Source organism: Pleurodeles waltl, chromosome 1_2, assembly GCF_031143425.1.
Source record: "Pleurodeles waltl isolate 20211129_DDA chromosome 1_2, aPleWal1.hap1.20221129, whole genome shotgun sequence".
NCBI classification, from domain to species: domain Eukaryota; kingdom Metazoa; phylum Chordata; class Amphibia; order Caudata; family Salamandridae; genus Pleurodeles; species Pleurodeles waltl.
This window is the reverse complement of record NC_090437.1, coordinates 15,041,567-15,067,576: the sequence shown is the minus strand read 5'-3', so window position 1 is coordinate 15,067,576 and position 26,010 is coordinate 15,041,567.

Genomic DNA, 26,010 nt, shown 5'->3' with positions numbered 1-26,010 from the left:
ATTCAGCTGCTGCCCAAGGAATATACACGTGCAAAACATCAGTTTAAAGTGCAAAGAAATTATGCGGTGGAAACGACATTAATTGTATCAATCCCAAATATACTATGTACAAAAAACTGCAATGGATACAGAATTTCTATATCAATTCAGAACCAAACATTTTGCATAAATACAGGTGCAAGTTTCGCAAGAAATGTGCACAAAAACAGCAAGATGTACAAATACTTCAGCTGTAAACATCATATGCATCAAACCTGCCATCTGTGTCCTATACAGGTCACAAAACTAATAATCATACATTCACTGATGGAATTGCCTTGAAATTAAGAAACATAGAAATTCATTAATTTCCTGCAGCATGTGGTATGAATTTCAATTTACGCCTCCTTATAGATTTTAAAATGATTCCTCAAAAACAGGGTCACAGCCTTAGTCCTTCCATGATGTACATTTGTAGTTTCTGTTAAAGCCATAATCTTAAACATGATGGGCAATAAAATTATGTTTCAGAAACATCACAAATGTACATGTAACTCTGCATCCAAGTTGTGTCCATGCGTTCCCAGCAATATTATCAAACGGGATTCTATTCTTCTGAGAACCAATACTCTATCACCTCCCCATTCCTGTACTTTAATATGTTTTATTCCAAAATATCTGAGACCCTTATTATCTCCATTATGCTTTTCCTCAAAGTGTTTGGCTACTGGGTAGGATAAATCTATTTTTTATGGCTCTTAAATGCTGTAAAGCTCTCAATTTCAATTTATTTTATGTACTCTCCACATATTGCTTCCTGCAAGGGCATTTAAAAAAAAAAAACACAAATTTAGACTTGCACGTGATATGCTCCTGAATTTTCTCCACTGTTTCATTATGGAGTCTATGGTGGTCATTACAACCCTGGCGGACCGTGTTAAAGCGGCGATAAGACCCCCAACAGGCCGGCGGTAAAAAATGTGCAATTACGACCGTGGCGGAAACCGCCAACAAAGACAGCCACTTTAACACTCCGACCGCCACGGCGGTACAAACAAACAGCATGGCGGTCACCGCCAACAGACAGGCGGGAAACAATGTACCGCCCACAGTATCACAACAGGCCAATCCGCCACCTTTTCCGGGGCGGATTCACCACGGATAAAAACACAACAGAAACAGGAATTCCGAAGGGAAAACGCTCACCTCTACACACCCCACGAGGAACAAGGACACCATGGATCCGGAACTCCAAATTCTACCTGCAATAGTCTTCCTGCTCTTCTACCAGGAGCACGAACGCCGGCGGCGAAGACCACGGTGAGTACTGCACCTACGACACAGGGGAGGGGGGAGGGAAAAACAGGGTCATACACACGCAACACGCAACACGCAACACCCCCACCCACTACAACCCACACACTAATGCATATTAATACATCACAGTTACATCCCCCACCCTCCCCACGGAAGAATGCAAAGACAATAGAAAATGAGTGAAACCATTGTAATATATTAAAATCAAGTAGGCAAAAATATATGTATACACCATTTACAAAATATATACCAAGCATAGTAGTCCAGGTAGTGCTCCAATTAAGTATGTGGAACACTGGGCCCACACGGTATGGGCGAGGCCCACACAAGATCCCCAACCATGACTGAGAGAACACTGCAGGGGCATCAGACAGAAACTAAACAGGCACCTCAGGGGGAGTGAAAGGGGGGCACCTCAGCCAGTTGAGTGCACAACACCAAATCCACGAGGCGGCCACATGCCCACTGTTCCATTCTGGGGAGTGCAAAGCCACAGTCTCTCAAGTCTCTACAGTGGGTGGCTTGCCCACTGTTCCATCCTGGGGAGTGCAAAGCCACAGTCTCTCAAGTCTCTATAGTGGGTGGCTTGCCCACTGTTCCATCCTGGGGAGTGCAAAGCCACAGTCTCTCAAGTGGATAACAGTCTCCCCTGGTTCTGTAGGGGGCCTTGTGGGCAGAGGGCTTCATCCGGACAGAGGTAGTGGATGGATCTCTCTACTGGTTCTGGAAGGGGCATGGTGCCCAGAGTGCTTCATTCTGCCCGTGACAGACTCAGTAGCATTAGTGCCGTTGGCGCTCATGGGCCAGCGGTGCTTGAGGCCGCGGTGCCCTGTTCAGCAGTGCTTGAGACAGCAGTGCCCTGTTCAGCGGTGCTTGAGACGGCGGTGCCCTGTTGAGCGGTGCTTGAGGCAGCGGTGCCCTGTTCAGCGGTGCTTGAGACGGCGGTGCCCTGGTCAGCGGTGCTTGAGACGGCGGTCTCCATTGCAGGGACTCAGCTGCTGGCGGTCCTTCATTGCCCAGCGGGGCTTGTGCTGGTGGTCCTTCATGGCCCAGCGGGGCTTTTGCTGGCGGTCCTTCATGGCCCAGTGGGGCTTTTGCTGACGGTCCCTCATGGCCCAGGAGGGCTTGTGCTGGCAGACCTTCATGGCCCAGCGGGGCTTGTGCTGGCGGTCATTCATGGCCCAGCGGGACTTGTGCTGGCGGTGGCCTCCTGGGCAGCTGGGCTTGTGCTGGCAGCGGCCTCCTGGGCAGCTGGGCTTGTGCTGGCGGTGACCTCCTGGGCAGCTGGGCTTGTGCTGCCGGTGGCCTCCTTGGCAGCGGGGATGATGGCGGTCTTCTCCGCCGTGCTACTCTTCCGAGACTTGCCGGGTTTCTTGTGGCCCTTCCCCACCTTGGAAGGTGTCACAGCTGACTCCACACCAGGACCCCTGGGAGTGGCTTTGGTGGCTGGAGTCTTCCCCCTCTCCCGCCGGGCACTGGCCAACTTCTGATGCTTCACAGGTGGGGGACTGTCTGTGCTGTGGCTCCGTGCCACACTGGCTGCCCCGGTGACTACAGGCACCACTGGTCCCGGAGATGTTGTGGCTGAGGTGCTAGTTCGAGACCTATGAGACGGAAGGGGTGGGGGAGGTGTGGGAAAGAGGTCAAGGTTGGACAGGAAAAGTTTTTTTGACACACTGGGACGGGTAGCTGTAGGGGGTTTGGGAGTGGAGGAAGAGGTTGTGGTTGTAGGAGGTGTGCGTTTGCTGACTTTGGATGACGGTGCATGCGCTGGAGGCTGTCGTGAGGTGGATGGCTGTTGGGTGGGTGTGTTCCTGCGTTTGTGTATCTTCGGAGGGGGTGTCGCAGACACACTGGGAGAGGACACAGGGGATGTGTGAATGGTAGTGGGGGTGGTGACTGCACGTGTGGTGGTGGGTATGCTGGAGAGGGACGTAGTGGCTGTAGAGGTAGTGCATGCAGATGTGAGTGTAGACAAGACAGGGAGGGAGGAGGGAGACGAGGAGGAGGGGGACACAGTGGAGGCAGTTGATGTTGGTGTGTCTGCATGTGTGTGATGCTTGCGTGAGTGCCTGTGGGATGTGTGGTGCTTATGTTTGCCTGACCTTCCCTTGTGTGTTGAGGTGTGTGCATGCTGGTCTGTAGGTGTGCTTGGGATAGGCTGAGGTACAGGGGATTGGGTCGGGGTGGAGGAAGTTGGAGGGGGGGAGGCTAGACACAGGGACAATGGCTGCCATCAGTGCTGAGGCCAGAGTCTGAAAAGCTCGCTGAAGGGCCGCCTGACCAGAATGAATGCCCTCCAGGAATGCATTTGTTTGTTGCAACTGCCTTACTACACCCTGGATGGCATTCAAAATGGTAGACTGCCCAACAGTGAGGTACCTGAGGAGGTCAATGGCCTCCTCACTGAGGGCAGCAGGGGTGACTGGGGCAGGGCCTGAGGTGCCTGGGGCGAAGGTGATGCCCACCCACCCGGGTGAGCGGGCACGGGGCGAAGGCTGAGGGGCTGCTGGGAGGGCGGTGCTGGAAGGGGGGGTGGCGGCTGTAGATGGGGGGGCACAGATGTTGCCGCCACCACAAGAGAGCTCCCATCAGAGGACAAGTCTGTGTCATTGGTCTCAGCTCCTGTCCCCGCCTTGGAGCTCCCCTCGCCCTCTGTCCCACTGGTGAACTCCGAGTCTGTAGTGTGGCCCTCCATGGCCATGTGGGATGCAGCTCCCTCCTGCTCCGGTGCCACTGCTCCTCCGCCTGGTGATGCTAATGTACACAAGAACAGGGAGACCACAAAAAGGGGGGGGAATGACAGAAGAAAGACACGTTGAGTGCATGCATTACCGCTACAGTTGGCGGACACGACAGACACAGATGCCCCCTGCACTACGCCGCGCTCTTGGGCTCCACTGTTCAATTCCTGGGAAATGGCCTACAAGGCTATGCACGACATCTGCACACATAGATGACACAGGGGCATGACTAGGTGTAGTTGGCACTCTACAGAGGTGAGGTGGGGTGGGGTGCCACAGGGCCTACCTTACGGAGGGACCTTGCCTACGGAACTCGCCCTGGCCTAGTGAAACCCACAGCCCACCTCCCCCACCCAGACCCCTCCAATGCGCGCAAAGTCAGCAAAATACGAGTGTACTCACCCCCTTGTGGCTGCTGTGATGCCCTCAAGCGCCCATCCAACTCCGGGTACGCCACCGCCAGGATCCTGAAATCAGGGGGGTCATGGTGCGACGGGCACCCCTCCCACGTTGGGAGGCCATCCCCAGCTGAGCCTCTACAGTCTTCTTGCTCCAGCGGCAAATGTCCTCCCATCTTTTCCGGCAGTGGGTGCTCGGTCTGTGGTTGACCCCCAGGGTCGGACGTCCTTGGCGATGGCACGCTAAATATGTTTTTTCTGGTGGGCGCTGACCTACACGATTTGTACAGGGGGAAGAGAAAGTTATTACCAACTGCACCGTCAAAGTGATTGGCCCCCATCCCTACCCTTGCCATGTGGCACATGCACTCACCGTCGTTTCATGCACGCCGCACTCTCCCCCCTTCCTTATTACATCCACCCCTCTCCACACAGGCATAGCCCATACATCATGCTCCTAGTGTACTCACCTGTTTGTCTGGAGGCCCGTAGAGTAGCGTGTACTGGGGGAGGACCCCATCCACAAGTTTCTCCAACTCCTCCGATGTGAAGGCAGGGGCCCTTTCCCCAGACACTCGAGCCATTGTCTCTTCCAGACCGAGGTCACAGCAGCACTTGAAGTGTAGATCCTCTCCTGTCGAAGATCAGGTATCGAGGGATTGAACAGATAGAAAATGGCAGTCACGTCCGTGGCGGTGCGTAACGTCACCGCTGGCGTACATCGTCATTGGCTCCTGGGACCCATAGGGTCCAATGTTAACCAATGCAGCATTGCGCCGCGGTCTTCGACAGCCTACCGCAACGGTGTACAACGCCAGCGTAGTTACCTCACATCCCATTGTCCCACTTTAGAAATCAGGCAGCCGCCACTTCAGGGGCCCACATGGCTTAATTTTCAACTGCGTCACACATACCTAGGCCTAGACTCAACACACATACAGGCCACTTTTTGAGTATGAATGGTGTTCTGTGCAAGCTGTGGGTACGTACCTCTGAGTTGTTTGACTCTGTGCTCGCTGTTGTCCTTCATAGGCACCGTCTGCTGGGACATGTGAGGAGATGGCGGCATCCTCCGTGTACCGACCGTTTGTGGACCTGTCGACAATGGAGGAAAGACATGTGATAATCACATACAGGCTTGACCGTGCCACAATCCAGGAACTGTGTACCCAGCTGGAGCCAGACCTGATGTCAGCTATCCGCCATCCCACAGGAATCCCCCTCAAGTGCAGGTGCTGTCAGTGCTCCATTTCCTTGCAAGTGGGTCATTTCAAACAAAAGTGTCCATAGCATCAGGGATGTCCCAGTCTATGTTTTCCAACGTGTTGTCCAGAGTGTTGTCTGCCCTGCTGAAACACATGCGGAGCTACATCGTTTTCCCTCAGGTGGAGGATTTGCCTACAGTGAAAGGTGATTTCCATGCCCTGGGACATATCCCCAACATCATAGGTGCCATTGATGGGACACATGTGGCTTTGGTCCCCCCCCACAGGAGCGAACAGGTGTACAGAAACCGGAAGAGTTATACTTCGATGAATGTACAGATGGTATGTTTGGCAGACCAGTACATCTCCCATGTGAATGCCATGTTCCCTGGCTCAGTGCATGACGCTTACATCCTGCGTAATAGCAGCATCCCTTATGTGATGGTTCAACTCCAGAGGCACCGTGTGTGGCTATTAGGTGAGCACCTGGAAGCTAGTCAGTGGAAATGGTTGTCTGGGTCTGGGGATATCCCTCCAGGTTAGTGTGTGTCTAACAGTTGTCCCTTGCCATTTGCAGGTAACTCTGGTTACCCCAACCTGTCATGGCTACTGACCCCAGTGAGGAATCCCAGGACAAGGGCAGAGGAACACTACAATGAGTCACATGGGTGAACTAGGAGGGTGATCGTTCAGGTGCCTCCATATGACAGGTGGATCCCTATTCTAATCACCAAAGAAGGTGTGCCAGATCATCATGGCCTGCTGTATGCTTCACAACTTGGCTTTGCGATGACAGGTGCCCTTTCTGCAGGAGGATGGTCCAGATGGCGGTGTTGTTGCAGCTGTGGAGCCTGTGGACAGTGAAGACGAGGAAGCAGAGGAAGAAGACATGGACAACAGGGACTCAGTGATCCAGCAATATTTCCAGCGAAACACAGGTAAGAATACAAACCTGCCTACTACATGTACTTATACACTACTACCTCTCTACTGTCTGTCTTTTTCACCCAGTGTATGGTCACTGAGTTGTCACTTTCCCTTACGATTTCACAGATCTGGGTCCCACAGTGCGACATCTGCTTTGATTTCTCATGGACTAGAGCTGTGTGACATAGGTATGTTGACATTACAAATGAAAGAGCTTTTTGCCACAGTGATTGCTAATACAGTATTCCGAAATCACAGACAGACTCCAGATTGTTTTGTGCTTTAAGGGTGTTTATTTTAGTGCTCAAAATTGGAGGGGGTAGCAAAATGTTGAGGGGTGATGGCGGAGGAATGTCCATGGCAGAGTCCAGTATATTAGTCTCACAGGTGCATTGCCCAAATGGGCATAGGAAGTGGAGCTGGGGCAGTTTCAGGATGGGCAGGGTGACAAAGTGGGACAGTAGGATGACAATCAGGGTGGTCTCATTTCTTGGCGGGGGTCTTGGCATCGTTCTCTGTCTTGTTCCTGGATCTCAGGGACCGTTTGCGAGGTGGTTCTCTCTCTGCAGGGGGTGGGGTGCTGGTGTGGTGGTCCTGTGGCGGTGCCTCCTGTCCACTAGCACTGGTGGAGGTGGTGGGCAGTTCATCGTCCAGGCTAGTGTCAGGGGTCCCTTGTAGTGCCACAGTGTCCCTCCTGGTGTTGAGTACTACCTTCAGCACCCCTACGATGGTGCCCAGGGTGGAATTGATGGTTCTGAGTTCCTCCCTGAAGCCCATATACTGTTCCTCCTGCAGGCTCTGGGTCTCCTGAAACTTGGCCAGTACTGTTGCCATCGTCTCCTGGGAGTGGTGGTAGGCTCCCATGATGGAGGAGAGGGCCTCGTGGAGAGTGGGTTCCCTGGGCCTGTCTGCCCCCTGTCGCACAGCAGCCCTCCCAGTTCCCCTGTGTTCCTGGCCCTCCGTCCCCTGGACCGTGTGCCCACTACCACTGCCCCCAGGTCCCTGTTGTTGTTGGGGTGGTGGGTAAGCCTGGGTTCCCTGTAGTGGTGGACACACTGCTGATTGACATGTCCTGGGGACGGAAATATGGGCCCGCTGGGTGGGTGCTGTTCTGGTGTTTCCAGAGGGGGGAAGGTCTGTAGAGGCTTGTGACTGGGTGTGGGCAACCGACTGTCCTGAGGTCCCCGATGGGCCGGGCTGGTCATCTAGATCCAGTTGGACAGAGGTGCTGTCATCACTGTGGGCCTCTTCTGTTGGTGGTGTGGACATGTGTGGACCCTCCTGTCCAGTGACGTTGGGTAGGGGTCCTGCAGGGGTATAAAGGCATGATTATTGCATCTGTGTGTGTCAAGGTGTGCAATGGGTGGGTGACCGTGTACCCCAGTGCTACCATTCCTGTGTGGGACCTTGTGTGATGATGGTTTAGGGGGGTGTATGGGTATGTGCAGTGGGCATGCTTTAGTGATGGGTGTCCATGCTTTGGTGTTGCATGCAGGGCTTGGTGTTGGGATGTGTGGTTTGTGATGTTGGAACATTTGTGAGGAGTAGGAGTGATGGGGTGAGTGTGAGGGTGGGGGTATGTGCTGGCATGCAGGTAGGGTGGGGGATGTAATAGTAAAGCTTTGACTTACCAGAGTCCATTCCTCCTCCTACTTCTGCGAGGCCCTCAGGATGCAGAATTGCCAAGACCTGCTCCTTCCATGTTGTTAGTTGTGGGGGAGGAAGTGGGGGTCCGCCGCCAGTCCGCTGAACCGCCAGGTGGTGTCTTGAGACCACGGAACGCACCTTCCCCTGTAGGTCGTTCCACCTCTTCCTGATGTCCTCCCGATTTCTTGGGTGCTGTCCCACTGCGTTGACCCTGTCCACTATTCTTCGCCATAGCTCCATCTTCCTTGCAATGGAGGTGTGCTGCACCTGTGATCCGAATAGCTGTGGTTTTACCCAGACGATTTCCTCCACCATGACCCTGAGCTCCTCCTCTGAGAACCTGGGGTGTCTTTGCCGTGCCATGGGGTGGTGTAGGTGATGTGTGGGGTGGTGTGTGGGGTGATATGTGTGTTGAAATGTAGTGGGGTGTTGTGTGAGGTGTGTGGAAGTTATGTGGGTGATGGTGTTGTGTGCCTGTAGATGCTAGTGTTATTGATGGTGGTGTCTCTCTCTGGCTTTCGTTCGTGATTTGTGGTCGTAAGGGTTTGTGGGTGATGTGGGTGTGTGTTTTATAGTGTATTGAGTGTGTGGGAGTGGTGTGTGTATGTGTATCAGGTGTGTGTATTTGGAACTGTCCAATGTGGCTGTGTTTTGTAAGAGTGTGTGTATTTTGAGCGCGGCTGTGTGTACCGCCAATGGAATACCGCGGTTGAAAGACCGCCGCATGGATTCGTGTGTTGTGATAGTGTGGGCGTATTTCTGTTGGCGTGACCGAGGAGGTTTTGTTATCACCAGTTTATCACTGACCTTTGGTGCGGTGGACTTGTGTGGGTGTCTGAATTTTGGCGGATTCCGAACTGTGGGTCATAATAGCTGAGGCAGAATTCCGCGGCCGCGGCGGTGTGTTGGCGGACTTCTGCACGGCGGTAAGCGGCTTTTACTGCCAATGTCATAATGAGGGCCTATGTGTTGCAGTGTTGACCCCATGTTCACATGTTTTACATTTAGTACAGCACCAGATACCTGGTGTATTCAACCAGTTTGTAGATGTCGGTTTTCTAATAGAAAAGTGGCTTTGTGTGAGATAATCCCCTATAGAGACCATTTTTCTACACATTATGCTTGGATGATCCGTAAGCATTTCTTTTAGTGTCGCATCACGTCAGAGTATTCTCCAACTACGGTCTAGGATCTCTTTGAGTTGCTTATATTGACAATTATAATCCATGACCATTCGAATTGTATCCTTTCTTTCTGTAGTTCTTTCATGGGTCACTAGTTTCCTACCTGTTTCATCGCATCATCCAGCACCTCCATTGGGTAACTTCTAAGCAGGAATCATTTTTTCATTTGCTGTAATTGTTCTTATATATCTTCAGATTCAGAGCAATTTCTCTTGGCTCTCAACATTTCCCCATTCAGGATGCTCCACTTAAGTTTTTTCGGATGGCCACTGTTAGCATGGAGCAAACTGCCTCACAATGTCGCTTTTCAATGAATTTTCATTCACAGCCTTATATCTTTCACAAATACCTCAACATCCAAACGTATTACATGTTCTAAACTGATATAGAAGGTGAAACTCAAATTAAGATTATTGCAATTGAGGGATAGAACAAACTCTTCCAGATCTCTCAGATCTCCCTCCCATATCAAGAAGAGGTCATCAAGAAACCTTGTGTAATAAAGATATCCATAGTCGATGTGCTCTGATGTCTTTTATTAAATCCTGGAATAAATATCCCATCCACAGATAATCAGCCCACAGCTCTCCTCACATCCTTATCCTCCTCTGCCCAGACTTAATCAACCACACTAGAATCTCCATCCTCACATTCCATGTCTCAAGACGCATTCCATGAAAAGAGATGGATGGGCTACATAAACTGCAGAAGGTAATACCACACACCTTCCCCCCAAAGAAAACAAAAAAAAACAGAAAATAAATATCATAAACTATAAACATTGAACACAAGAATAAACTTTCCTCTACAATATGATTACAACATATAAAACAAGGTACAGTAAGAACACATTGAAAATCAGATACTTTTCCTCTTCGAGATCACAATGCGATTGAGATTCCATATACGGCCATCATTGACTTTTACAGCATTTTTGAACAATTTCATTACACTAAACGGACCCCAAAATTTGCTTACCCAAAACAGGTCTCTTAACCAAAACTTCATCACCCACATTCACTTCCACATCACATACACGTTTAGTTCCGTCAAAGTACTCCTTCCTTTTCTCCACTGAATTTTTCTCACACGTCCTATCATATTCTCCATGAGACCAAGAAACAGCTTTATCCTTACCCCCAGTAACCCAACCAGGAACAAGCATAGTATTGGGTTTCCTTCCCCTGAATAACTCAAAGGGAACAGATCCTGTCGTAACATGTGGGGTAAAACGATAAGCTATCAAGAATTTTCTCAGCCCTTCCTTCCAACATCTCCCTGCAGCTACTTCCAACTGCACACACTCCTTCACACACCTATTAAACCTTTCAACAATCCCATTCCCTTCAGGATGATACAATGAGCACAACTTGTGCTTATTCCCCAATCTCTTCAGATAACATTCCATTTCCTTGGACACAAATTGTGGACCATTATCAGTCAGGATGGCATTGGGAAAACCCTCTCGAGCAAAAACCTCTTCCAGAAGATTGATTATTCTCTTGGTTTCAACACTACTAACTATACCAATTTCCACCCACCTGGAAAATTGACCAATTAAAACCAAAATATAACTGCTTCCACCTTTACCATTGATAGGTCCAACAATATCCATAGCCACAACATCCCATGGCCTGTTCGACAAACTCCTAACACCCATTGAAGGTACTCTCGTTTTGTAGATTTTATCGCTATTACAACAGTCAGAGCAGTCTCTAATTACTCTTTCAATATATAAATCCATCCCAGGCCACCAATAGTTCATATGAATCCTAGCTTTGGTTTTACTTATGCCCTGATGACCACTATGACCAAGTTGAATGATTTTCTCAACTAATGTACTCAGTACCACTAAACTCCCACCACGAAACAATAGATCATCTGAAACTGACAACTCATCCCTTATCTTCCAGAATGTTTTTAAAATATTAGAACTCCTTAAATCATCAAAGTTCCATTTGTCCTTAAGGAAATCACATACTTTTTGCAAAACGGAATCATTTGCAACTGCACGAACCCAGTCATCATGGCCAATAATTCCTTCCGTAACACTACACACACTGAAATTGTTTTCCTGGCTATCACACAAAGTTTCTTCTGATACCGATGCAAGTCTGGACAAACAGTCAGCTGTATTATTATACGCTCCCAGAACATAAAACATTTGAAAATTGAAATCTTGAAGATTAACCACCCACCTACTTATCCTGGAAGAAATTTGGTCAAGACCCTTTTTCATGAAAACTTCAATCAAAGGTTTGTGGTCAGTATACACACGGAAGAGTCTTCCCCATACAACATTTTTGAATTTGTTTACAGTCCAAAAAACACCTAACGCTTCTCTCTCAATTGTAGAATAATTCACCTCAGACCCTTTTAAAGTTCGCGAACAATACACAACCGGTTTCCAATCTTGTCCTTCTCCCTTCTGTAAGAGAACACCCCCTAAACCTCTTGTGCTAGCATCAGTCATGATCACACTCAACTCATTGGGATTGAACGATTTCAAACAACCCACATTACACAATTGCTTTTTCATAACTACAAACTCCTTTTCACACAAATCATTTCATACATATTCAATACCTTTTTTCAGTAATCTCCGCATATTTTCTGTTTTCATAGCTAAGTTAGGTAGAAACTTTCCATGAAACTCAACCATACCAAAGAAAGCCTGCAATTCCTCTTTGTTCTTTGGCGAGTGTAGTCTTAAAATACCTTCTATTAAGTCCTGTTTCGGGTATAGACCAGTAGAAGTAATTCTGTGTCCCAAATACTCTATTTCCTCCTTACCAAAATGACATTTACTAAGCTTTAACGTGAGCCCATGACTTTTTAGAATACTTAACACTCTCCTAACCCTTTCTTCATGTTCTTCTCTAGTTCGCCCATACACCAGAATGTCATCTTGAAAATACTTCATGTTCTTCTCTAGTTCGCCCATACACCAGAATGTCATCTTGAAAATATTTCACACCTTTCTCCGAACTAAAAAGATCATGCATCAACCTTTGAAACACCGATGAGGCTGATACCACCCCAAACGGCATCCTTATATATCTAAACGTTTCAAAAGGAGTGATAAACGTAGTGAGATCCCTTGAATCTACATGAAGCTTCACCTGATGGTAGGCTGAGGCTAAGTCTAATGTACAAAAATACTTAGCACCATGCAAAAGAGTAACCATTTCCGTGATATTTGGAAGTGGAAATAAATCACTCACAACAGCTTTATTAAGATTCCTTAAGTCGACACACAGTCTGATATCCCCCGAGGGCTTACGTGCGACCACAATGGGAGAAACCCATTCTGAAGCCTCCACAGGTTCAATGATACCACTCTGACACAGTCTATTCAACTCTTTCTCCACATCATCCCTCACAGATATCGGTATTGGCCGCACCTTACAAGCCACTGGAATTGCACCTTCTTTAAGTTTGATGCGATGTACATATTTGGTGAGACACCCTAGAGTGTCACTAAACACATCCTTGAATTCATGCACAAAGTTTGGTACACTTTCCTTATTAACATCTGTAGATATTTCACACACATCATTAATACCCTTAAGAAAGTCTTTTTTTAGTAAAACAGGTGTGTTATTATTAGGATCTAAGATGACCTTGAGTTCTCTTTGATGGGGCCAGCTTAAGACGCTGTCCCCTTTTACTGGAACATAGATCTTGGCATAAATGGAACTCGACTTGAAGATAACTTCAGATTCAAAGTATCCCCTTAGCTCTATGGTTTGACCTCCATAGCCCCCTGGGACTACATCAGGATCTTCCAATTTCACATACTGACTCAAATATTTATCAAATATTTCATTTGACATCAAGGTTAACCATGCTCCAGAATCAAAGAGAACTTCACACTTAATACCACACATTGTTACAGTGTCTCTCGGATAATTCTTCTTCTTCCCTTGCTCATCAACCATCAATACGCAATCCTGTATCATTTTAACTGCAGAATCTTTCTGTGACCTACAGCATTTGGCAAAGTGCCCACGTTTTCCACATACTTTGCAGATAGCATTAGTGGCAGGACACTTTTTAAAAGAAGCAAAATGTCCTAAATTTCCACACCGAAAACACTTAGGCGGTCATTCTGACCCTGGCGGTCAAAGACCGCCAGGGCGGAGGACCGCGGGAGCACCGCCGACAGGCCGGCGGTGCTCCAATGGGGATTCCGACCGCGGCGGTAAAGCCACGGTCGGACCGGCAACACTGGCGGGCTCCCGCCAGTGTACCGCCGCCCCATTGAATCCTCCAAGGCGGCGCAGCTTGCTGCGCCGCCGAGGGGATTCCGACCCCCCCTACCGCCATCCAGATCCCAGCGGTCCGACCGCCGGGATCCGGATGGCGGTAGGGGGGGTCGCGGGGCCCCTGGGGGCCCCTGCAGTGCCCATGCCACTGGCATGGGCATTGCAGGGGCCCCCGTAAGAGGGCTCCTAAATGTATTTCACTGTCTGCTGCACAGACAGTGAAATACGCGACGGGTGCAACTGCACCCGTCGCACAGCTTCCACTCCGCCGGCTCGATTCCAAGCCGGCTTCATCGTGGAAGCCTCTTTCCCGCTGGGCTGGCGGGCGGCCTGAAGGCGACCGCCCGCCAGCCCAGCGGGAAAGTCAGAATTACCGCCGCGGTCTTTCGACCGCGGAACGGTAACCTGACGGCGGGACTTTGGCGGGCGGCCTCCGCCGCCCGCCAAGGTCAGAATGAGGGCCTTAGTATCTTTGAATTTAGGTCTCTGAATTTGTGTTAATTTTGTGTCATCCTTTCCTCCCTCGGCAACCAATGCGTGATTTTCCTGTTGCTCGTTTTTAGGAAACACCTTATTCACTGGAGGAAATCTGTTTTTCTCTAATTCCCCTACACATGCTAAGGTATGTTCCACACTTTTGGCAATTGTCACAACTTCTTGTAGAGACGGATCGTCCTTACTCCAAAGCTCCTGCCTGATCTTGTCACTTGAGCATAAATTGATCTCTTATACATTCTTCAAGTGTTAATCCAAATTTGCAAGTAGCCGCCAACTTCCTTAAGGCAGTAATGTACTCCTCTATAGATTCATTTGGAGCTTGTTCCCGCATACCAAAGTGATATTGCTCCAAAATCGTGCTAATCTTAGGAAGATAGTGTAAATCTAGTTTCTTTATACAGAGTTCAAATTCATTCAAATCCGTTCCTTCATCCTCCGGCTCAGGCAAAGTTTCAAAAATCTCCAGTCCTTCACATCCCAAACAATGCATGAGAAGAGAAACTTTTCTTTCATTTGAGAGCGATGAACCACATACTCTTGTATAGTGCAAAAATGACTTTTTCCATTTCGACCATATAATAGGTGCTTCGCCAGGTACAGTAAAAAAAAACGGAGGTGGAGGTATATTTTGCATTATAGTTGTTTTGTAGAGAAGAAAGATAAAATAAGAATTGAAATAAAATAAAACCAATGTTCTTCCTTAAACATATAGGGCCTGATTCTAACTTTGGAGGACGGTGTTAAACCGTCCCAAAAGTGGCGGATATACCACCTACCGTCTTACGAGTCCATTATATCCTATGGAACTCGTAATACGGTAGGTGGTATATCCGCCACTTTTGGGACGGTTTAACACCGTCCTCCAAAGTTAGAATCAGGCCCATATTGTTATAGTAATTCCCTTATGTACTTCCTTTGAATTACTATGGAATTACGATAGAACGTTTTGTAGAATATCAAAGTCATTAGAAAAGTTCAAACATGAAGACCATTTTCTACAGGAAGTTCACCTTGCAACGTGTGAAGAAAACTTCAAGCTGTGGGCTGAGTCACGATAACACTGTAGAGGCAGGTGAGTTATTTTCCCCTTCTTAAATGCTAAGTATCCAATATTTTGAAGTTAACGCGATCCCGGTAAATAACCGCGACACGCGTTAACAATTAATGGGAAGCGCGCGGTCTCCAGTCTGTTCTTTGCGCTCGTAGTTACGGCTCTCTTTGAAACAGACCGCGCGACTAAACAAACATGCGGCGCTCGAGTGCAGAGCGCATAGGCACACTCCTCAAAGAAGAGTAATGGAGCGTGACAACGCTCGCGGTAAGCACCTCATATTTCAAACATAAACAAAGCATAGAAGTGCTTACAAACGCTTAAAAACATGTAATGGATCCAATTTTCACAACAGCATTAGGGTAAAGCTTTTCCTCTTAGGGCAGTAGATCAATTGGATCTCATAGTCCTTAAAAGACCTCTTTTTTTTTTTCTCTCCTCTTTTCTTCAAAATGTTCACTCTTCAATATGAAGACAGATCCAAAAGATAAGGAAAAAAAAAACCCAAAAAACTGGATAAACTCACCAACAGTAATTTCTGAAAATAGTAAGATAGGATCCAGCTGTCACATGAACATCCAACGATCCAACTGCTGTGTTGAGATATTCTATTGGGCGCATCCCATCCTCGTCGCCAGTGTAATAAAGATATCCATAGTCGATGTGCTCTGATGTCTTTTATTAAATCCTGGAATAAATATCCCATCCACAGATAATCAGCCCACAGCTCTCCTCACATCCTTATCCTCCTCTGCCCAGCCTTAATCAACCACACTAGAATCTCCATCCTCACATTCCATGTCTCAAGACGCATTCCATGAAAAGAGATGGATGGGCTACATAAACTGCAGAAGGTAATACCACACCTTGTCCATAGAATGACATGCTGCAGACTATTCTGGTTCTCCTCTCTAAAAAATTTTTAAGCTTACCAGAACCCCATCAAGAGGTCTGCGTCCATTGGAGCGCATAAGGCCTCCAAGGCTGTGCCTTATTTTTGTAAATGGTACTCACCATTGAACATAAATACATTATGTGTAAGACAGAAAGATAGCATCTCTAGAAGCATGTTTGATGTTCCAGATAGCTGGTAGATCTTGCTCTTAAAAAAATATTTGACAGCCATTATACCATCTTCATGTCGAATGGAGTTATACAATGATGTTACATCGATTGTTGCCATTATATAGTTCTCTTTCCAAATTATGTCATGGATTTTAGCTAAAACATTCCATTGTTTCGCGTAGAAAGGAAGACAGGGAAGTGACATAATTCAACAGGAAGTTATCAATGAATCTATATATTCACTGGAAAAATCAAAGGTTACAGGGACGTTATAGTTAGTTTCAGATTTTACACATATAAAACCATGGAAATTCAGCAGTTCTAATTATAGTTATGCCAAGTACCTATAACTTGTGCCCTAAAGTAACTATATATACCTCACTATATAAACCTAAATATAGTAAGGTATATAGTTTATATGACCTACTGGTGATCATTAGTAGGTAGTTGTAGTTAAGACCTTGTTTCCATAGGAAAAGTGTTTTTCTTTTGCCAAAAACTTTGCGCTGTTTGATGAATCTTCATGAAATGTTCAAAACTATTATGACAGTCAGTTCAGCTGCTGTGTTGCAAGTTTCGGGGTGATCCGTCAAGCGGAGGCTGAGGAAAAGGGGGGTCCCAAAACATATTTTCGCCTTGTCTGTCTACAAGGATTTTGAATTCTTTAGACACAGCTACAGCCCAAACCGTTGAACAGAATTACACCAAATTTGGCAGAAAGGTAGCTTTTGGGCCAGAAAGTGCTAGCAGCCAACTTTGGACCATTATACATGATTGCACCTTCTAAATGATCTGCAGAAATGAAAACAAGAAATAAAGCTTAAATGTAGGGAGAAAAAGCATATATATATTTATATATATATATATATATATATATATATCCTAGTATCGGTTGCTATAGTTAGGACCTAGTTTCAATAGAAAAAAATGTTTTCTTATTTGCCTATATGTTTGGTGGCGGTTGATGAATCTTCACAAAATTTTCCCAAAAAATATGATGCTCATGTCAGCTGCTGTTTGGAAAGTTGCATGGAGATCCGTCAAGCAGGGGCTGAGTAAAAGTTAATTTCCATAGGGATTTTGAACAGGAACAGAGATAGAACCACTGGACGGAGTTACAGCAAATTTGGCAAAAAGCTAGCTCTTGGTCCAGAAGGTGACTTTTTGTTATTTGGTATAAATCAGTTCAGTAGTTTTTTAAATATTAAAGAAAAAAACAAATTTGTATATTTAGGGACTCGAAGGCTTTTTGAACCCTCCCAATCTCGTGGTGAGATCTAATTGACTGCCAACACTTCAACAAGGAATTGTTGACAGCCATCTTGAACAAAAAGATAAAAAATTAGAAAAGTGGCCAGGGTAAGGACACTAGGACCCCTTAGCTCTGGTGCCGGCGTACCTGAGGGACCCGCCAGGGCAAAAAAAAATGTTGCAGAGAATTTACAATGGGGTCGTGAATCAGCAATAAAATTTTAAATGAAAAAAACACCTTCCTGGGGCACATATAACATTGGAGGGGGGCTGCGCCCCCCCCCCCTCATGGAGCCATAGATGGCCCTGGGGACCACCATCCCCCAGGGCCCGCTCCTGCTAAGTCCTGGGTGCCCACCCCAGGGACATAGCTGTTTGCTTTGACTTAGTGGAAGCTTTGACAGCTCCCACCAAGTCAGTGCAAACACTACAGTTCCAGCAAGGGATAGCTGTCATCAACTCTCGCTTGCTGGAAGCAGAGGTTTCCTCTGCTTCCCTACCTGCAGAGATTTGGGCAGAGAAACAGAGGAATCAACTGCTCTCACAGACAGGGAGCTGCATCTTTAGCAGCTCCCTGTCTGTGACAGCAATGCCGGCTCCCACAGGAGGCAGGGAGCCAGCTAGGACTGTGGGGTCCTTCAGGCTCCCCCCGTGGTCCCATTGCACACTGGCTGCTCCGAGGGACACCCAGGAGGGATGGCTAGCCTCCGGGGATGGGGTCCCTGGGGCCAAGATCTGCCAGGAGAGGGGGGAATGCAGCCCTCCTCTACAAAAATTAAAAAAATGTAGAAGTCTGGGACCCCGGGTATGGTGTTTACAGGGCCAACATTGTCCCTAACATAACTATAACTCACATCCTTGCCATGCACTGTTAATTACCCCAGATATTACGGCACTCATGCTAACTTTTATAAAACCAATAAAAATATAAATGAAACATTAGAAGGCAAATTATTGAAGAAAAACATGGCGGGGTACAAGTTATAGTTACCTTAGGCCACGAGTTATAGTTACTTGAAATAACTATAACTGCTGAATTTATATGGTTTTGTGCAGGCAAATTCATAATCTAACTACAGTGTCCCTCCAACCTTTGTTTTTTCAAGTGAGATATATATATATGTGTGTGTATATATATATATATATATATATATATATATATATATATACATATATATATATTTATATATAAACATATATATATATACGTATGTATATACACACACATATAACTATAGCTCACTACACACACACCCACACACACACATATATATCACATATATATATATATATATAACGCAGTGACAGGACTCTGGGATATGGACCCCTTTGAATGTGCTACAGCGTCACAGAATCCTAGTTATTATTTACACTGAATAGTGGATTCTGCGCCAGAGGACGATGGATCGAAGTGACATAGGTTTGAGAGGATGTCATCAATGAGGAATGTGAGCATCAATAATAATCAACATAATCAATGATATTAAACCTCAGTCAATAACCACACCTGTTTATTCAGAAGAATTATAAAATGTATTTCCCAAGATTAGCAATGCTAATGTTACGAAAATAACTCTGAAACACAAATGGTAAGCGTACAGGATTAATAAAGGTTGATTAGAATGTCTTATGTATCTCAATTTAATTAACTGAACAAATAATCTCCAAGAGAATTACACTTAATAATAATACCAAGACTGGTAATAATGGCAAAGTATACATTAGCATAACAATCAAAAGATGTCCATGTGAGTCATGAGCATTTCAAGTTAATTCCTTACTAACCACAAACTAGCATCAACATTTTGGGTTTCATGTGAAAAGAATTTAGTAACACAAATTTAGAAAAACTCTTTAACTCGGGTTAATAAAAAAATACTTATATGCAGCAATCAGATCATAAGTTGCAACTGGTACTTGGAAAGCAAAAGAGACACATATAACATTACAATGACATACTTCACCTTAAAATCGATAGCAACAAGCAGTCTACTTCAGCTAGGGGACACCATCAGTTAAGCCTTCCGAAGAATTGGGCCTAAGAACAGCTAAACTCACACTGCTACAGAAACACAGGAATCTTGACTCTAGTCATCCGAACTCTGGTCATTCTCATCTGATCTCTGAGCTCTCATCTGCCTCTCATCTCCACTTCCTCCGACTCTACCTAGGTTGTTACACTAAAATTCGAAAAGGCTTATGTTTGGTCAGTCTATGGGGTAGTTACTCTTCAGCCAATCAACAACTAAATTGATAACCTAAAATACTACATTAACTAGAACATTTTCTTCAACAGTATATTTTCCTCTTCCGTCTCGTCTGTAGCTCCATTGTTCCATCTCCGTCCAAACACCTCTCTTCAGGAAGAAACTTTTACAGTATCGTCTTCACTTCCATCCTCAAGGAAAGATCTCATATTAGTAACATTCTCAAACAATAGAACATTCAACTTATGCAATGCTCAGTTAAAACATGACCTTGTAAGACATAATGCAGCAACCCAATAGAGGTAGCTGTGGACACATCTACTAAAGCTCCGAATGCACTTTTATGTGAACATTGAGTTATGGAAAATAACCACAACATTTAATTAGAGTTTTGCTCAGTTAGGAACAGAAAATAAACTGTGGCAACAATTTTCAAAAGTCACCCGTTTTACATGTTAATTCATCATACATTTAGTTACACCAAAACCATTAATAAACATGTTAGAAAATGTACACTCTCACAAATGCATTGTGGTGAATGGTAAGTCTTGAGGGTCACAAAAAGGACACCATGTATAGGGTGATAACAGATTTTATTTACAATATAAACATTTGTTGATGGTACCACACTAATTTTAGAAGTTGTGGGTGATTTTACTCTTTGAAAAAGCCTTCTGCTGGGGTTTCATGAATCATTCTTGAGAGGTTCATGACTTTCCCATAGAGGTATTAGACGGTGGTCCAGAAGCAAAAATGAGAGGATATTTTCCATAATTTTTGTAAATTCACACTATCTTTCACAGCCATAAGAGAATGAAGTCTAACATTCTCTGTAAAACATGTACTTCCACAGGAGCAACCAGTCAGTTGGTTGCCTTGTGTTCTACTGCAGCCTCCCAGAGTGTTCAATTTCAATTACATTTTTATTATCATGATTTGGAACTCCGAAGAGATCCACATGAATAATGATACATAACCATATAAGTACATAATAAAATAATACGCTTTTCTGAAAAAAGAAAACAGAACCATCTAAATACATAATAAAATAATACACTTTTCTAAAAGAACACAAAATATCAAAATATCTGCAGGAAGGTTTGAAAACATTTAAAAATCCTAGAACAAAATCTTTCATTAGGAGGGGTATAACATAAGTCTAATGCCTCTCTATAAGATCTAATATTTACCGCAAAAAGAGGGGTTTCAGCCATAGTTTCCTCTGTGTGGCTAAAGCAGGACGGACAATTAAAATATGTTTGGTATTCTGTACCCCACCTTAACACAAGTCACAGGAATTCGTGGAGCCACTCCATTTGGAAGTAAGATCCCTCAGAGGTATTCTATCAAGTCTGATAAGGATAATAAATTGCCTCACACCATGTTGTAGATTCCAAGTCAGGTAAGGTTGCACCACTTTTATAGATACAGAATTGGGTAACTTTTCGAGACCTCTTCTATGGCGACATGCATCAAGGTCCATTAAAAAGCCTTTCGACCATGTCACTTCCTTCAAGATTTTTTTATAACTTATGAAGGGTATTGAAGGAGTGAGGTCCGGGTCAGGCTCTAAGAGCCGGATAGCATGGATGTAGTTTCTGAAAAGCCCGGATTTTTCTCTCAAATTATTGAAGATTTTGTTGAAAGCCAGGTTTCTCAGAGTAAATTCCACGCTATGGATAAGGCTACGTGCCCTTCTAATCACGGCAACAAGGCCTTGCACGAAGATATTCTTAGTGCCAAATTCAAGTCTTAGCGCTGCCCCTGAGGCTGAGTGATTACAAGAGGCCAAGCATCTTAGAATGAGGCCTTCTGTCTTGTCAAGGTAACCCCATTTATTTATGTCTATGTATTCTATCACATATTGGAGAGTAGCTGGTATCTTAACCTGATAAGCAGACAATAAATGTGAAAAAAGGCGTTTACCATTTGCATTGAAGAAAGCCGCCAAACCTTGGGCGTGTGAAATAGCCTTATTAGTATTATTGCGAATATGCTCTTGCTCATTTATTGAGGTGGAAAAGATCTTACCCAAAAACCAATATTTATCTATCCACTCCACCTTATGTTGACCCAGAACCCAGGGGGAACAAATTTTCCTTCTGTTTTTTTTCCCGGAGAAGCATACAACCTGAGACTTTGATGTATTAATTCTTAAGTAGTGCTTCTCTTAGTAAATATTTAGAGCGGCCAGACATTGATTTAGGCCTTTTGGGGTGAGAACGAACGCAACTATGTCATCCATGTATAACAAGCATACGATTGGCCAACCAACCACCCACCATGGGGGCATAGCCAAAAGTACGCCTAAGGTTTTTGGGGAAGTCATGGATATAAAGGGAGAAAAGCAGTGAGGCCAATAAACAGCCCTGTTCCAGGCCTTTTTTGGTTGAAAATTTTGAGGTCAATCCCTGCTCTCCACCCATGAGGATTTTACACCAGGTCGAAGAGTGCCTGCAATCACCAGTCGAAGGAGGCTTCTTCTACAGGATTTTCCTATCCACTCTATCAAATGCTGTGGAGTAATCAATAAATGCGGCATACAATATTCCCCCCTAGTCTAGACATATTTGTCAATTATGGTTTCCATTATAAGATTATTATCTAAAGTATTATGGGCCTTTCTGAAACCTGCCTGTTCCAATGGAAGAATACCATTTTCTTCAACCCAATCATTTAATTGCAGTAAGATGCTTTTCGCAAATATCTATCCTGTTGCATCTAATAAGGCAATTTGTCTATAATTTGATGGTACTGTTCTATCTCCCTTTTTATGTAAAGGAAGTATTATACTACACATCCATGATTCCGGGATATTACCTTGAGCATAGCAGGCGCTGAATACTGGATGAAGAAATTTTGCCCAGAACAAAGGCTCCCTTTTAATTAGAGTCATCGGAACCTCGTCAGGGCCCATGGCACCTGATGAGCACATTGAAATTATAATACCCTCTAATTCAGCCACAGTAGGTGCACTCATAATGTCCATTTCTCCCCCTCCATTTAATACTATCACCTCACTCCCAGGTTTAACGACCCGGTTTACAGCACCCCTCTGAGATGATAGCCCAAAATTTACTAGGGTTTCTCTTTGCGGCTACTTCCCTCAATGCGATCCACTTATGATCCTCTTCTTTCCTTTGGGTAGGCAGTTTCAGCTGCGATCTTCTTCTCTTAAGTAGTGTTATTTTCCTATTAATTTCCATAGTCTTATGCTTCAGCTGTCACCTTCCTAACTTATTTATTTCTCTATTGAGATTCATAATGGGCAGCTGAGCTTTTCTGATTCCAGTTATACTATGCTCAAACTGCTTATGCGTAATAATGTGACTCATTAAATTGGGGAAATATGTTAAAGCATCTTTCCCCCAAACCTCCATATTTCCCACAATGTTTTCCAACAATGGCTTAATCAATGTTATTTTAGCTGTCGTCCAAAACATTCTCCTATTTTTCCCGTTAATTCTAGGGTTTACACCTTTTATAGACCATGGATGTATGGCCCATAGTTGCAGTTTTAAGGTATGTTTTCGAATCCTATGGTCACTATGCGGGATGTCTATTATTTCCATATCCGCGACTGTTTGATCAATATTGTACAAAGTACAAATATAGGCCCTCATTCTGACCTTGGCGGGCGGCGGAGGCCGCCCGCCAAAGTCCCGCCGTCAGGTTACCGTTCCGCGGTCGAAAGACCGCGGCGGTAATTCTGACTTTCCCGCTGGGCTGGCGGGCGGTCGCCTTCAGACCGCCCGCCAGCCCAGCGGGAAAGAGGCTTCCACGATGAAGCCGGCTCGGAATCGAGCCGGCGGAGTGGAAGCTGTGCGACGGGTGCAGTTGCACCCGTCGCGTATTTCACTGTCTGCGCAGCAGACAGTGAAATACATGTAGGGGCCCTCTTACGGGGGCCCCTGCAATGCCCATGCCAGTGGCATGGGCACTGCAGGGGCCCCCAGGGGCCCCGCGACCCCCCCTACCGCCATCCGGATCTCGGCGGTCCGACCGCCGGGATCTGGATGGCGGTAGGGGGGGTCGGAATCCCCGCGGCGGTGCAGCAAGCTGCGCCGCCGCGGAGGATTCAATGGGGCCGCGGTACACTGGCGGGACCCCGCCAGTGGTGCCGGTCCGACCGCGGCTTTACCGCCGCGGTCGGAATCCCCATTGGAGCACCGCCGGCCTGTCGGCGGTGCTCCCGCGGTCCTCCGCCCTGGCGGTCAAAGACCGCCAGGGTCAGAATGAGGGCCATAGTCTAGAATGGAATTATTCTTGAGAGACTCATGTGTGTAAACTGCAGGTGAATCCGAACAGAAACACCCATTCAGTATTATACTGCTACAGGACCTCAGACCTTTAAAAAAAATGTGTCCTCTTTTGTCTGTCCTAATTCTGGGAGGGAATAGGATGGGTGGAATATTCAGCACTTTTTCCCTGTCTGGGTCACAAAAGATGTGGCGCGAGGGATTCAAAATTTTGCAAGTCCCTCATTATAATTAAGTTGACAGAATTTTCTATAGCACAGACTTGTTTAAGCAATTGTTGAAGAATATTGTTGAATTCCTTTTCAGGGGAGATATATGCATTTACAATAATCAAGGGGAATTTCCCCCCCTCACCCCCCCCAACATGTACTTGTACTATTTGAGAAAAGTTAGTAGTCTCTGGGAGGCTAGTTCCCAGTTATATCTGTCACTTAAAAGCAAGGCTATACCCCCTTTAACATGCCCTTTTTGTGGGGAGTGCTTTTTTTGCTTAAAACCGTTTAACCCGGGCATGAGAAGTCATTTAAACACCAGGTCTCTTGAATGCAAATCAGGTCGATCTTCATTGAACAAATTACATTTCATTTTCCTAGATATTTCCCTAGTCATGCAGCATTCCAAGAGACCAATGAGAGGTCAGTGTTAGTTACTTGACTGTATCAGCTTACCCTTCAACTGAGATCTGTTCAGGGCCCCTGCTAACCAATTCCAGTTTTCCTGATTGGGACTGGAGCCCTGATATATGGGACCTTCCAAAACATTCACTTCCCTTGCACCTGGAATAGGATAACTTGCACTATCTCGCCTTACGATAAAGAATGTTTCCCCCCCGGTTCACAATACTATTTGTGGAGTCTAAACCATGAGTAGAATACTGCCCGCTAAGGTACATTGACTTGTCCCGAACTGGGATAACGTCTATACCCCTGCGTTGGAGTTGGTCACAGTTGACCAGAATTAACTTCAAAAAACTTTTAGAGGTAAACCATACCTTTGACTTACACCCCCCTATACTGTGGTCAAGAATGACCCTCACAATATCACCACTCTCAATTAATTTGAGTTCTTCTATTTCCCAAAAACATGACAGTAGAAAGGAATGATTTAGACATATACTAGAGTCAAATATAGTTGAAAACTCCAAGCAGTCCGGTAACTCCATATGCCCAACAAGGGCATTATCCCTTCTGAATTTTTCTCCCACCTTCTGAGTAACTAATCTAGGGCAAATGTCCATAGCTGTTAGTGGGGCAGTATCAGGTGGGATTATGTTGCTGGAATCAGATATGGCACTAGGAATCACCCGAAAATCTGTCTGTTCATGATCTCGCGGCAGTACAAGAGATGCCTCCTCAGTCCTGTTCTGTGAGTTCTCCAATGAGGGACCTGTTCCAATGCATCCGTAGATTCCACCTGCTCCCTTTCCTCAAACTTAACCTTTCTTGCTTTCTTTTTAGAGAGTCGCCGGTTCCTTTTTTTCCCCATCTTTTCCCTCTTGTTTTAGTTACTTTACTAGCCTTTTCCATGTCAATTTCATATAGTTCTATCGACTTTAGGGATAAACGATCTTTGGGAAGAAAGATTGGGAATGGAAACGCTCAAGGATTTAGAGTGGATTCCTTTTTCTGGACATCATGGACCAATGGTGGAATATCATGCTGGAAAAGAGGTTGTCCAGAGAATATACCTCATTCTCTTGGGAGGCCAGATTCGCTAGTATAGTGACTGCTTCATCCAGCTGTAGTTTTCCTACTTGGGTTCCTTTATTGGAGTGTGTGGACATATCACCTATGTTCGTCAGATCTTGAGCAATTCGGGACTGCAAACAAGTACCATTTATGTTTAGACCCAAAACTTTACATACCTCCTTTATGGTTGTCTTGGCCGACTCGTCAGGAGAGTGGCTCACATGTTGTTTTACGAATAAGACTTTTAGAATGGAAACAAGAATATCTTGAGTGTGATCAGAATTTTTATGGATTTTTCGAGAAGTTCCAAAATAGACGAAAG